Genomic DNA, 13,760 nt, shown 5'->3' with positions numbered 1-13,760 from the left:
ATATTGTTGTTAATTGTATACTTTTCTATAATATATTATGATGTTAACTGTTTTTTATACCGTGGGTTGATAGCATTGAATTTTTGCTGTTCTTGTTGTTAACCGCTGTGAGTCGCCTAAGGGCTGAGAACAGCGGTATACAAATAAAGTAAATAAAATAAATAAATAATAAATGAGTGACTATCTGTGTCCTGCTCCCTCTTCCTTATGACATTATTTCAAATATTTAAGCGTGGCTATCACATCTCCTCTCATCTCTTTCTTCTGCAGGCTAAATATCTTCAGCCTTTTAAGCCGCTCTACATAGGGCATGGTCTCCAGACCTTCGATCATTTTAATTACCTTCCTCTGGACATGTTCCAGCTTGTCAATAATTCTCTTGAATTGTGGTGGCCAGAATTGGATACAGTATTCATTTGGCATTAATGTTAGTGAACCACTGTAGTCCACTTAGTTAAGGAAAAAGGAGACATATGGACTTAAATTCATAGAACCTGATCTGAAAAAAAACTTGTTCCCGTTTAAGGTGCCACAAGACATAATAACATTCTAAAACAAGAGTCACAAAACCCTTCATTGTTTTCCTACAATGTACAAATGCTCACTTAGAATAATTGTTTTTCTGGAAAAATGGGAAATGTATGCAAAGGCAAATTTAAGGGACAATATAACTAAATCAAAAACATGTAAAAGCTACCCATTCTTATTAGCTGAAAAATCTGCAGCCTTACAGATGAACATCCGTTCAATTCATCACTTCAGCTCCATCCTTCATTTTGTTTGCTGCAGCATATTTATACTCTGTCACCTCCAGCAACTCACTGTACCTTTATAATTAATGATCACAGTTCTCATGGTCATTGGTAGCTACTTAAAAAACAACTGATCTTTATATATATATTTTAAAAGTTGGTAGCACATTTTAAAAGTGAACCTGGCAAAGAAATGTTATACATCTTAACCAGTTTTTGTGGAGAGAAAAAGGGAGGCTTGCTGTAATCAGCCCAGTAATGTTCTCTCTGTGTGTGTAGTGGATTATTAAGATGTGCATTTGATTTGTTGCTTGAGCCATTCTGATTCACAGAGTTTATGGAGCATTTTGAACACATACCCCCTCATTACCTCAAGCACAGGAGTTTCTTTTTTTCTACACTGAACTTTGCCTTAAGGCGATCTATTCAGACTATTGCTCACCAACATTTTGCTTACTTTCTCTTTGGTTGAACAGTGCCAGCTCATATTTCTGGATATACGTCCTCTTAGAGAGAACTGTTTTTCCTAACAATCCCCTTGACTCATGTAGTAGAATGAGGAAACTTGGCACTTACAGCTTTTCAAATTCATCACCTGATGAAAGATGACAGTAGATGCACCATAGTCTCCAAGAGGCCTCGACTGACAGCCTTTTTGACATACTGCAGTAACACAGCAGCTGTGAGTTTTTCTAGTGCTATAATTATCAACACTGAAATCCTAAATGTTTTCATTAGAAGAGTGAAATATTTTATAATGACAAGTAAATATTAGCCATTAGAACTATAAAGCACTAAAAAAGCAGCGAAGCCTCTCCTAAAAATTTGAAAGTCTTGTTAATTAAGATGAAAAGTCACTAATACAATTAAGTGGAGTAGGAAGTGAGTAAAGGGATAAGGCACAACATGCCTATTTATTTATTTTAATAACTTTTATACACTGGGGAGAAGGCCACAAGACTATATGACTGCCCCAAGGTCTGAGTTTTCATAGTTTCATGGAGATACCCCAACTTCTCTATAATATACTATCTGAACATTTCTTATTGTGCAATTCCATAAATCCCCACTTGCCATTGAGGAGTCTAGTCATATTCCAGGACTAACCAGGTCAGAGGGTAAAGTGTGGCTAGAGGAGCACTGAGATATGTGCCTGATTTGATGATGTTGTATTCTGTGCCCCAGATCCTATGAGGGGTTGCCTAACAGTGGCATCACTAGAGGGGTGCAGGGGGTGCAAACTACACCAGGTGGCACTATCACAGGAGGGCAAAAAAAATGACAGTCTCTATACATTTTTGTGCAGTGTATCAGCAGAAATATATTGTTTTAAATATATCCCTATAGTTAGATATTACCACATTTTTGTAAGCCCAGTTTGTCACTATACTTAGTTGATGCTAATTTCTTTCTTGAGCTTTCTAATGTGCATGCGCTTCAGACAGTACTATGTTATTACCCAATTATAATTACACTTGAAATGGCATTATTATTATTATTATTATTATTATTATTATTATTAGTTTGTTCATCTGCATGAGCTGCTGGTGGTGATGTTTTTAAAGTTACCAATTTTGTCAAATATTCTGTTATTTTAGTTACAATAATGTTGTGTTCGAAGAGGTCATTGGGAATGACATAATGAATTTCTGCATTTGACTGCACCAACTCTAGTAAAAACACTGTTGCCCAGACATTTGACACAACTCTACTTCAGCTAGTGAGATTGAGTCTGGCTGGTGCTTTTCTCAGTGGCAACACTTTGTGTACATTCCATAGTGTGATAGCCAAGAGCCAAGCCTGGAATATGATTAAGCCAAACTGATCATACTGTAGCGATTGATCATTTGTCTTTGCTACCACAAGATAGTTTTCACTTTCAATTTCACCTACATTCTGCCATCCCATACAATGCCTCCATACAGCAGCACTTTACAAGATGAGTTTTAGCTGGACAGAGGGTGACTCATGGGCTTAGTCTGGTTCCCTCCTTCCATAAATGTGACATCCAGTTAGCTAATTTCAGTGCCACTCATTCTGAGCAAAGGATTCAAATCAGGATTGTAGGCAATTGCAACCATAGCTGCCAGCGCAGTCCTTTATAATCTTCTTGTTCTCAAGAGAAAAGTAAATAACTATGGGCTTGCCTGGGTGTGCTCAGTTTTGTGTCTCGCTCTGTGTGTATGATCAATCTTACTCCTTAACTAGGAAGAAAGAAATGTGTAGGGCTTCATTTGCTACTACTTATTTTTGCCTTCTTTTTTTGAAGATGAAGACCTAGAGGAAATCTCTTCTTTTCTTCTTCTGGTTTGTCTTATAGTTCAGGGCTCAAGGCAGTCTGCAGCAGTGAAAGCAAGTTGATTGTTTTGCAAAATATGAGGAATGAGGGAAATTAATTCAGGGGAATTAACTGTGTTACGAAATGCAATATTAATTTGAGGGAATACATAAAATCACATAATTAGTAATTGGCCCCCACATACTGAATAGGGGTGATTCATGAAACTAAATGAAAGTGAATCGAGCTGAAGTGACAGATTATGTATACATATATTTTGTGCACTTTTGCTCTAGATATTTAAAGTACCTTTGAATACCCTGGCTAGAAGGATTCTGGTCTTGTACTATGAATTCAGATCTTATTGTACAGATCTTAAGCTATGAATCCAGATCTTACTGTACCAGAGGAAATAGGGCAAAACTGACTTACTTACTTAATTAGGCAATCCCTTGTTGTCTGAGTAGGATTGTCTTCCAAGATCAGTGTACTGGTGGTGGGTCCATAGCTGATTGTGGAGCCCTAGACTTGATCTGCATGTTCTCCTGCAGTGAGGGCATTGGTTTCCAGGTAGAAGGCAGTCCCGGTCGGGGTTGGCTTGATGCACATTCCTCTTGGCACATTTCTCTCTTTCACCCTCCATTAGTGCCTCTTCAAATTTTACAGCACTGCTGGTCACAGCTGACCTCCAGCTAGAGTGCTCAAGGGCAGGGCTTCCCAGTTCTCAGTATCTATACCAGAGTTTTAAGGTTGGCTTTGAGCCCATCTTTAAATCTCTTTTCCTGCCCACCAACATTCCGTTTTCCATTCTTGTACTCAGATTAGAGAAACTGCTTTGGGAGATCGTGGTTGGGATTCCGGACAACTTGGCTGGTCCAGCAGAGTTGATGGTGGAGTACCATCGCTTCAGTGCTGGTGGTCTTTGCTTCTTCCAGCACGCTGACATTTGTCCACTTGTCTTCCCAAGAGATTTGCAGGATTTTCCAGAGGCAACGCTGCTGGAATTGTTCTAGGAGGTGCATGTGACGTCTGTAGATAGTCCATGTCTCGCAGGTGTATAGGAGGGTTGGGAGGACAATAGCTTTATAAACAAGCACCTTGGTATCCCTACAGATGTCCTGATCCTTAAACACTCTGTGCTTCATTCAGAAAAATGCTGCACTCACAGAGCTCAGGCGGTGTTGTATTTCAATGTCAATGTTGACTTTTGTGGAGAGGTGGCTGCCAAGGTAGCGGAAATGGTCAACATTTTCTAATGTTACACCATTAAGCTGTATTTCTGGCATTGGAATGGGTTACCAGAGAAAATAGGGCAAAACAGACACATGCCACACAAGGATGAGAAAAGTAGCAAGGATCTGTGGGGATATGAACAGCCCTCCCCTCACATACAGCCCCATCTTCATGAGCCATTGGGGGACAGGTGGTGACCTTCATATTCCCCTCCACCTACCATGGGAATGTTCAAAGCTAGTCCCAACATTTGAGCTCAGTGGTACAAGCTTGCAAAGAATCAACATTGCAGGTCAAATATGTAGGGCTGACTATACTTCTATTGGAATGAAAACAATCCCTCATTCTTCGATGCTCATATAATTCTTAATTTGATATTTAAGCATTAAAATGAACAATTTAATACATCTCTTTTGCATTATTCTATACCATAATTTTGATATCCTTTGTATGGCTGAAATTCATTATTTTTGTTATATAGTTCCAATTATTCCCGTAATGTAACCTCAACATAAACATTCACACACTTTGTAATATCATTTTTCCTTTTCAATCTAACATTAAGGTTTCATCTTCAGAATCCAAGTGAGAAAAAAACCAATCATGCATCAAAACCATGTGATGAAGCCCATTTTAATATTTTCCTGCTTCCTGGCAGGGAGTTGGACTGGATGGCCCACGAGGTCTCTTCCAACTCTATGATTCTATGACTCTATGATTCTAAGTTATACCTTAATTTTTATTCACTCTTCTCTCCTGTGGCAAAATATGAATTGAGGCCAATGGCTCACATTTAAAAACATTATTTAAATATTATTTCCCACAACCTTTGCCCCTTTTACCTGATAGGATGCCCATATTTTACCCCACTCTCATCCCTGAGTTCTTCCATTGCATCAGCAGTATTCTCACTCATATTTTTTCATAATTCCAGTGTTCTCAGTGATAAAACAGGCTTCTCTTTGCCCATCTACTTATTGTACTCTTCATTTAATCTCGAGGTTATAAAATCTTTGGATCTCCCTATTTATCCCCAGTAGTATGATTTTAGATTCCTTATCTGGTTTCCACATTGCATGTCTATTTCATCTTCCTTCCCTCCTTCTGGCAATATATTTTGCTGTTTGACCACATCCAAATCTTGTGACAACTGATTTATCACCTTCCTTTTATATCTCAGTCTCCTCTCTTGTGGACTTTGAAACAAAATGTAACATTCCTCTGATCTCTCTCAATTTATCAATCACAACTTGATAGAAAGCTGTCCCTGCTGTGCATGGAAAAAAGCCCCCCACTTTCTCCTTTTGAAATATAGATGTCTCTCCACATCCACCACTAAAATACCTGGCAAGCAGTAACTGACTTCATCATTAGATTGGACATTTTTTTTTTACTGTTGTGCAATCCAGTGCTTTCTATGAACAAAACAAATGCAGTTTCTCATGTTGCCCTATCTTGTAATACAAATTTAGTAAATCCAAGTTATTTAAACCTGGAAATTAAAAATTAGTATTCTTTTAAAATATCATTGTCACAAACCACATTGTTAGTTACACATGTTATTATTTCCAATTCTAATTAAACTTTTGCTCATTATTTCAGTTGACTGGGACAGAAGTATTCCTGCTGGGTCTAAGATTCCTTTAATTCCAAAAGTCTTCATTTAATTCCAAGATTCCAAGAGTATTTTTCCTAGTTTGTGCAGTACAAGAATGCCTATGAAGAATGTGAAGGGGTTTTTCTTTTGTATGCACAACCAGAAACCCTGAAATTCTCCAGTATATACAGTAAATGTTTTTTTGCCAGGTCTGGTGCAGACACAAGAGATATTTTTTACAGTCTCTGATGAACCTTATTTTGAAAACTATACTTGTTTTTGATGTAACTTTTTATTTTATTTTATTTTGAAGATGTGCTCATGTGTGCCCATATTGTAATGAGATAGAAGTTTCACCATGCCCACAACAAGCTAATCCCCCAAAATTGGTTAGTGAGTATTACAAGTTTTATAATAATAAATCAGTTTTTTTTATAATAAATAAGTGGGCTTTAATGTGGAAGCCATAAAATAAAACTTGCAGTAGCTCATATTAGTGGTGTGTTTAGCCTATCAGACAGAATTCAGATAAAGATACTGGAGATAGCAGTAACTAGTAATGACTCCCAATCCTTGCAATTGTAATATATACAATTTACACATTAAATATATTGTAAAAGGAATAATGCATTGTTCTTGATGGATCATATCTTAATAGATACAGGTTTTAATTTCAAGAATTCGTAGTAGTAGTAGTCGTCGTAGTAGTAGTAGTAAATGTTATTAATTAGCACATAGGCCATATCACAATACCAAACCAAACAAAAAGGCTTGATAAAACTTTGTATCGTTACTATGAGTCCAGTAGATCTTATGTACAGTTCCTATGATTCCATAGCCTTGAGCTATGGCACTTAAAGTGGTGTCAAACTGCATTAATTCTACTACCTAATAACCACTTCTTCACATTACTCAAAATAAGGCTCATCCCTAAACTACAAACCCCAGAATTCTGCAGGATCTCAAGTGGATTTTTTTTTGTCTGGTGTGATAATTTTTTGACTGTAGTCTGTTTTGTTTAGTGGCTGAGCAAAGGTATTGGTAATCTTTTACTATTTCAGTACCTTCAACATCTGCTTTAATGTTTTGTTTTAAGTCATTCCAAACATTCCTTGGAAGCAATCAAATAAACAGAAGTAGAAAGTATTTCATTTGGCAGTTTTCCACTTTGGTATAATCATTCCTCTGCTGCTCTTAAATTCTAGTCATTGATTATTATTTTTGCTCCCATAATAAGGTGATAAATATGCTGAGCATTTGTCTATACAGCAACTCACTGTCATATTGCAACACGCTGTTGTTACTTTGAAATGGGACCAAAATCAAGTTATTCATGGTTCATCCTTTAGGTATTATTTCATAACTTTACTGGGAATTATATAAATCTTTAGTGCCATCAAAGCCCTCTGAAATAAAATCAATAACTTTTGTTTTCTCTAGCAAGTAGTCAGATCACCAATGTGCACATAATTATTCATGCTTACTGCCAAATTCTGTTAGGTGCTGAAAGGCATTCTGGATGACTGCAATAAAATTGGAATGAGATAGGCTAACAATTGAAGCACAACAATTGTAATAATACTAACATTTCCTTGAAGATATAAACACAAACATGTGGGGCTAAGACCACTTTAATTAGACACTTTGAAGGAATATGTTATTAAATTGAAATTATAATAATTTCTCTATACCTTGGAAATAGGATGATTATACTGGTTATTTATTGATTTTATGCAGATCAGACCAATTATTAAAGCAAGATATTGTGGCATTTAAAAAGCATTATAATAACAGAAACTGAGCATCTATTTTCTATCCTTTGGCTATAAGTGGTAGCACAAAGAAATTATACTTTATTAGCTAATTAACAGATGTTCTTAGTTCTTTTAAAAACAGCGACAGCCATGTCACTGTATAAACCACAGAACTTCTTGGATATTCTTGAACATTTTCATAAATTCTTGTTCAGCTGTTTTGGTGGCTTCAACTTGACAATATATGTGAAGTCCATTGTATTAGCTAGTTATCTAGAGAACTACAAAACTTGTATATTTTTCTCTAAACTATTTATAAAAATAAAACAAGTAACCTTAAATAGAAAATTGCAATATGAAACATAATAACAATAAATCCCACTAAAATAAATGACTTAAATTTATTTAGAGTAGTTAGATATTGCTTGCTACCTCTTTACCTATTCTGTACTGTTTTTCACATAGTGCACTATCTGTTCCCTTTCCGCCAGGTGAAGCACTGTTTTCATTTTGCGAGAAGAACAAAGCAAAAAAAAGGTTTGTTGTTGAGTGTTGCTGTCTTTTCTTTGTTTCCTGTTAATATTTTGCCATCTTCTCCATGCAGTGGCCCCAACATTTCCTTGTTCTTCTTTTTTGCTATGGACATGACAAAAACACTCTTTTTGTTTACTTTAACCTTCAGTGGAGTTCGTTTTTTTCTGTTTTCTTTTACATTCTTTTACACTTAATAAAAACATTATGTTAAAAAAAACAAACAACTAGACATAGTGGGGACAGCTAGCGTGAGCCTGGCTTTTAGTGCCCATGTAGGCATGCCCTAAGGCAGAAAATTGAAGACTGTACACCAGGGGTCCACAAACTTTTTAAACAGAGGGCCAGGTCACGGTCCCTCAAACTGTTGGAGGGCCGGATTATAATTTGAAAAAAAAAAACACAACCATGAATGAATCCCTATGCACACTGCACATATCTTATTTGTAGTGCAAAAAAAACCAAAAACAAAACAAAACACTGAAAAACAATACAATAATTAAAAAATAATTAAAATGAACAATTTAAATAAATTTTAACAAACAATTTGAACAAATATAGTATTTCAATGTGAAGTGCGGGCCTGCTTTTGGCTAATGATATAGGATTGTTGTTGTTGTTGTTGTTGTGTGCTTTCAAGTCATTTCAGACTTAGATTGACCCTGAGCGAGGGCTGGGTAAATGACCTTGGAGGGCCGTAATCGGCCCCTGGGCCTTAGTTTGAGGACCCCTGCTGTACACTATTAAATAACATTCTAACTCCAGAGCATCCAACTAAAACCAGAGACTTTTTTGCTTGATCTGATTGATAAAAATAACCAGGATAGACTATAGCAGTGGTTCTCAACCTGTGGGTCCCCAGATGTTTTGGCTTTCAACTCCCAGAAGTCCTAACAGCTGGTAAACTGACTGGGATTTCTTGGAGTTGTAGGCCAAAAGACCTGGGGACCCACAGGTTGAGAACCACTGGACTATAGTAATATATGGCCACAGCAGCCAGACTACTCTATGCACATAAATGGAAGAGTACAACAATACCAACAATGAAGGAATAGATAATAAAAATGATGGACTTGGCTGAAATTGACAAATTAACATGTTCACAAAAAGAAGGGACATTGAAATTTTTTTTAAAGACCCCGAAACCTGTTATTCACTTTTTGTATGAGGAAGAGAAGGGCTTGCCAATTCTGAGTTTTGAAGAATAAATGTAAGGATTTTTTGGTTGATGTTGTAATATGAGAAAAGAGCAAAGAGAGGTCTAGAGAGTGAAGCATGTGGTATTAGCTTTCTTTGTGACTAGATTGGGATAGACCGGATGTCACCTGTCTTTCCCCCTTTTTTTCTCCCCTATTTTAATTTTTCCTTTTTAAAAGAGAAAGATGTATAAAAAGAGAGTGTGTGGGTAAACACAATGTTACATGGAAATGAAGTGTGTATAAATATGAGCACTGATGGAAACTAAGTGTAAGCAAAAAATTGTAAAGTTGAAACAATAAAAATATTGTATTGTATATTGTATTTTTTTAGTAATTGTTGCAAAGATATTTCAGTGCATTCTGTTTCAGAAGACAGTCTGAAACAAATGAGGATCTTTTTAATCATGGAGAGATAGTATACCGTGCACTGCAATTTTTTTTTTTACTATTCTTGCTATTTTAATTATGAGATTGAAGTTGTTTCTAACACCACATATATGCATCATGGTATCCTTGATATGTTCAAAGTAACTGTTTGGGTGTATGTTTTCCAGGATCCAGCCTAGAACACTTGTTCTGGCAATTTTAGCAATGATGGCATATGAAGGAATAGCAAACCTTCAGAAACAATGGAGCATTGTGGGAGAATTTAGCAACCTACCTCAGGAACAACTGTTGTTATGGATAAAAGCAAACACTAAACAAGATGCTGTTTTTGCTGGTGTAATGCCTACAATGGCAAGTGTAAAACTGTCTACTCTTCAACCTATTGTGAATCACCCTCATTATGAATCACCTATGAACCGACTAGAACATTAAGATCGTCTGGGGAGGCCCTGCTCTCGATCCCGCCTGCGTCACAGGTGCGCTTGGCGGGGACGAGAGACAGGGCCTTCTCAGTGGTGGCCCCTCGGCTATGGAATGCCTTGCCAGCAGACATCAGACAGGCACCTTCGTTGCTAGCGTTTCGGAGAATGGTCAAGACCTGGCTTTTCGAACAAGCGTTTGGCTAGGCAATGCAACTAATTAAGGAAGACGGTAATTGAACATAGGAACGGCACAATGACTATGAGAATGGTTCTGACTTTAACGGAGGCGTTATATATGTTGTTTGTTGATTTGTCTTGTCTGATGTTAACTGTTGTGGGTCGACGTCATCGTCCCTGTTGTTGTATTGCTGTGTTTTAAAAATTGCACTGTAAACCGCATTGAGTCGCCTGTCAAGGGCTGAAAAATGCGGTATAAAAGTGAAGCAAATAAATAAATAAATAAATAAATTATGAAGATGCAGGTTTACGGACAAAAACAAAGATAGTTTCTTCCATATATAGTTGAAAACCAGCAAAAGACGTTAAAAGGGAATTGGTAAAGATGGGGGTGAATTACTACATTTTAGAAGAATCCTAGTGCTTAAAGAGACCTAAGCCTGGCTGCAGCATGCCAGAAATTTGGAATATAGAAGATTTCTCCAGCATTGAAAAAGTTCCCTTATGCAATATTGTGGGCAAGAATTCCAGACCATACTTCAGGACAGTATTTGACCATAATGTATACAAAGTATTAGAAGTTAGATTACAAGTTGGATTGAGTTTATGTTATTTTATGTTTTGCTTTGATTATCTATTTGTTTTTGGGCATTGAATGTTTACCATTTTGTTATCTTTTGTAAATCGCCCTGGGTCCCTTCAGGGAGAGAGCGAGTGGGTTATAAATAAAGTGTTGTTGTTGTTGTTGTTATTATTGTACAAAAATTACATTCCCACTCCAGAACTAGTTGTGGTACTTCTGATTTGTCTTCTGATACTTCAAGTTTCTTTCATGTTTCTAAAAGATGTGTGTGCATGTGTGTGTGTGGCAATTCAAGCCATCTGTTGACTTATGGTGACCCCATGAATTTCTTGGGATTTTATTAGGCAAGGAACACTCAGGTGGTTTCAGAAGTTTCTTTCTCTGAACCCTACAAAACCTGGTATTTTGAGTGATCTGCCATCCAAGCATTGACCAGACCTGTCACTGTTTAGTTTCAAAGATCAGATAGGATCTTGTGGGTTTATGGTATTTGATAACCCATAGCCTCTCCATATTTCCTTGCTGTTAAATTTGTACTTCTTATATTATATTATATTATATTATATTATATTATATTATATTATATTATATTATTAGCAATCTCTTGTTTTCAAAGACAGCAACTATTTTATTTTTCCCCTTTAGAACCTGAACATCCCTGTATGAATTTCAGTCAACCTTTCAGTTATAAGTTCATGGTAAGTTCTCACCTATTTAAACTTGTTTCATGATTCTGATGAAATCACTTGCATTCATTAAATTCAGTTTTATTTATCCATTAAACCATTTGGAAAATATTTGAGATTGCTCCGTCCCACCTTAATTATTTCAAGTAAAAGCATCCTGGCTTTTTGGAGTCATGGCACATGCTGATTTCATCCATTCAACCAAGGGATACACTTGGTATCAACTTTGACATATTTTGTCACCAAGGAAAGACTTGTATCTAGGGCATTCCTTTACTTTGCACTGATTTATTGTTTTATGGTGGTATCATTCAACTTGTTTTACTTATTTTATGTTGCTGTTTTCTAAAGTTTGATTTATCAAGTTTTATGGCACCACATATTCTTTAAGTAAACGGCATTATGATATTATAGTTCTAGTACCATTATAACATATGTGTTTGAATACACAAGATTAATATATGGATCTTAGTTGCCATGATACAGTGGGATACATTAATTATTCTGCCATAGGTACGGTTCCTAAACACAAAGGCTTTTGGTAAACCTTTTGAGTTGTTTCCACCTCTCCATTCATGCTGACACATAAGAAGGGCAAAGAGTGTTTATGATGATAATAATTGTAATAATAATTTTATTCCTTACCCACCTCTCCTTGTGGCTCGAGGCGGGTTACAGCATCATTAAAACACTGCAAAGATTCTATAAATACACATATTAAAATTTATTTCTACAAAAGATACACACCAAAACATACTTCTATAAAATGTATCACCTCAATCACCTTGTCCAAAAAAGGAAGGTTGGAGGCTGGTCTGTAGTTATTAAGGCCCAGAGGATCTGGGCACCTCGTTGTTGACCTCTGCTGCAATGACAGCATCTGTCAACTCTTATGCAAGAGATTTTATCTGCAAAATGTTCCTTAAAAGCATCACAGTGGGCTACTGAAGGTTTTAACAACTGGTTCGGAGGGGCGGGTACCTGAGTTAGATCTCCCACCACTCTGAACAGCTTAGCTGGAGGTGAATCTGTAGATGCAATGAGTACAGAGAAGAAAGTTTTATTCACTGTACCTATTGCCACCTTATATGAGCTAAGATGCCCTCTATACTGTGTCTTGTCACATAAAAGTCGAGTCTTCCACCATCTGTGCTCTAATTGTTGTCCTTCCCATTTAATTTTCCCTAGGGTCTCTGTATATGATAATAGATGTGTGTGTCCATTTTATTCCTCCTCTGCCTCATGTTCTGCAGATATGGTTCTACCATATAGTATGGTGATGTAACCTGATTGGGTAGTACAATGAGGCTGGAACAGATGACATCAGAATTTGGTTTCTGAATGGGGCAGTTGGTCTTTGAAGTGTTCGCCTTAGTAAGGATGAGTCATATCGTTTGATCTATGCTTGGAGCAGCAAAAGAGATTGGATTGGCATTTTTTGTGTATGTAAAACTAGCTTGCCCTGATCCGGAGGGGTGAAAGCTGTATTAATATTAGGTCCCATGCCCTATATTTCAGAGGAAAGAATTTGCAAAACCACCTCTAAGCATTCCTTGCCTAAGATGACTCTATGAAATTCACGAGGTTGGCAAAAATTATAAGATGATTTGAAGGCAAACACAGACTTATACACTCTTTCACACTCATGCTCTCTCACACAGGTTAGACTAAACACTAAAACCCCTTTCAGTGATTTGACAGATGGTATTTATACTGAATGAGAGCCAGCATAGTGGTTTGAGCATTGAACTGTGACTCTTGAGACCACAATATGAATTTCCATTGTGCCATGGAAATCCACTTGCTGACTTTGGCCAAGTTACACTCTCTCACCTCTAAGGGAGGTAAATATAAACCTCCTCTGAACAAATCTTGCCAATAAATCACTGGTCGGTTCATCTTAGGGTAGCCATAAGTGGGAAACTACTTAAAGGCACACAACAACCACACAATTTATATTGAAAGCATTGGGATGAATTCTTGAAATGTATAAAGCTGTCTCACATCTCCATCAACCTATGGTTATTAATTTCATTGAGTTTTCTTGGGCAAACAATACTCAGAGGTGATTTGCCTATTTCTTTCTAAAGCGCCTGGTATTTATTGGCAGTCTCCCATTCACGCACTAACCAGGGCTGACACCTCTAATTTTCCAAGATCA

General features: G+C 36.8%; 1 protein-coding gene and 1 pseudogene across 6 annotated transcripts in view; both read left to right on the top strand.

The window, feature by feature from the left end:
- Positions 1–13,760, top strand: part of ATP2B2 (ATPase plasma membrane Ca2+ transporting 2) — a 572,092-nt gene that overhangs the window by 152,851 nt on the left and 405,481 nt on the right. For 2 of the 6 annotated variants that reach the window (XM_067463580.1, XM_067463577.1), the window contains exons 2-3: positions 8,106–8,151; positions 11,559–11,611. The exons of 2 other annotated variants lie outside the window; for them this stretch is intronic. The gene's annotated coding sequence lies outside the window, so the exon portion shown is untranslated. The remainder of the gene's footprint in view (positions 1–8,105; positions 8,152–11,558; positions 11,612–13,760) is intronic. 2 more of the 6 variants (XM_067463579.1, XM_067463576.1) reach the window with 1 other exon arrangement.
- On the top strand, positions 9,727–11,579 carry LOC132765609 (protein C-mannosyl-transferase DPY19L1 pseudogene; annotated as a pseudogene).

This window comes from Anolis sagrei, chromosome 2 (genome assembly GCF_037176765.1).
Source record: "Anolis sagrei isolate rAnoSag1 chromosome 2, rAnoSag1.mat, whole genome shotgun sequence".
Taxonomy (NCBI): domain Eukaryota; kingdom Metazoa; phylum Chordata; class Lepidosauria; order Squamata; family Dactyloidae; genus Anolis; species Anolis sagrei.
The sequence above is the reverse complement of the archived record's forward strand: the minus strand, read 5'-3'. Positions and strand labels throughout refer to the sequence as shown.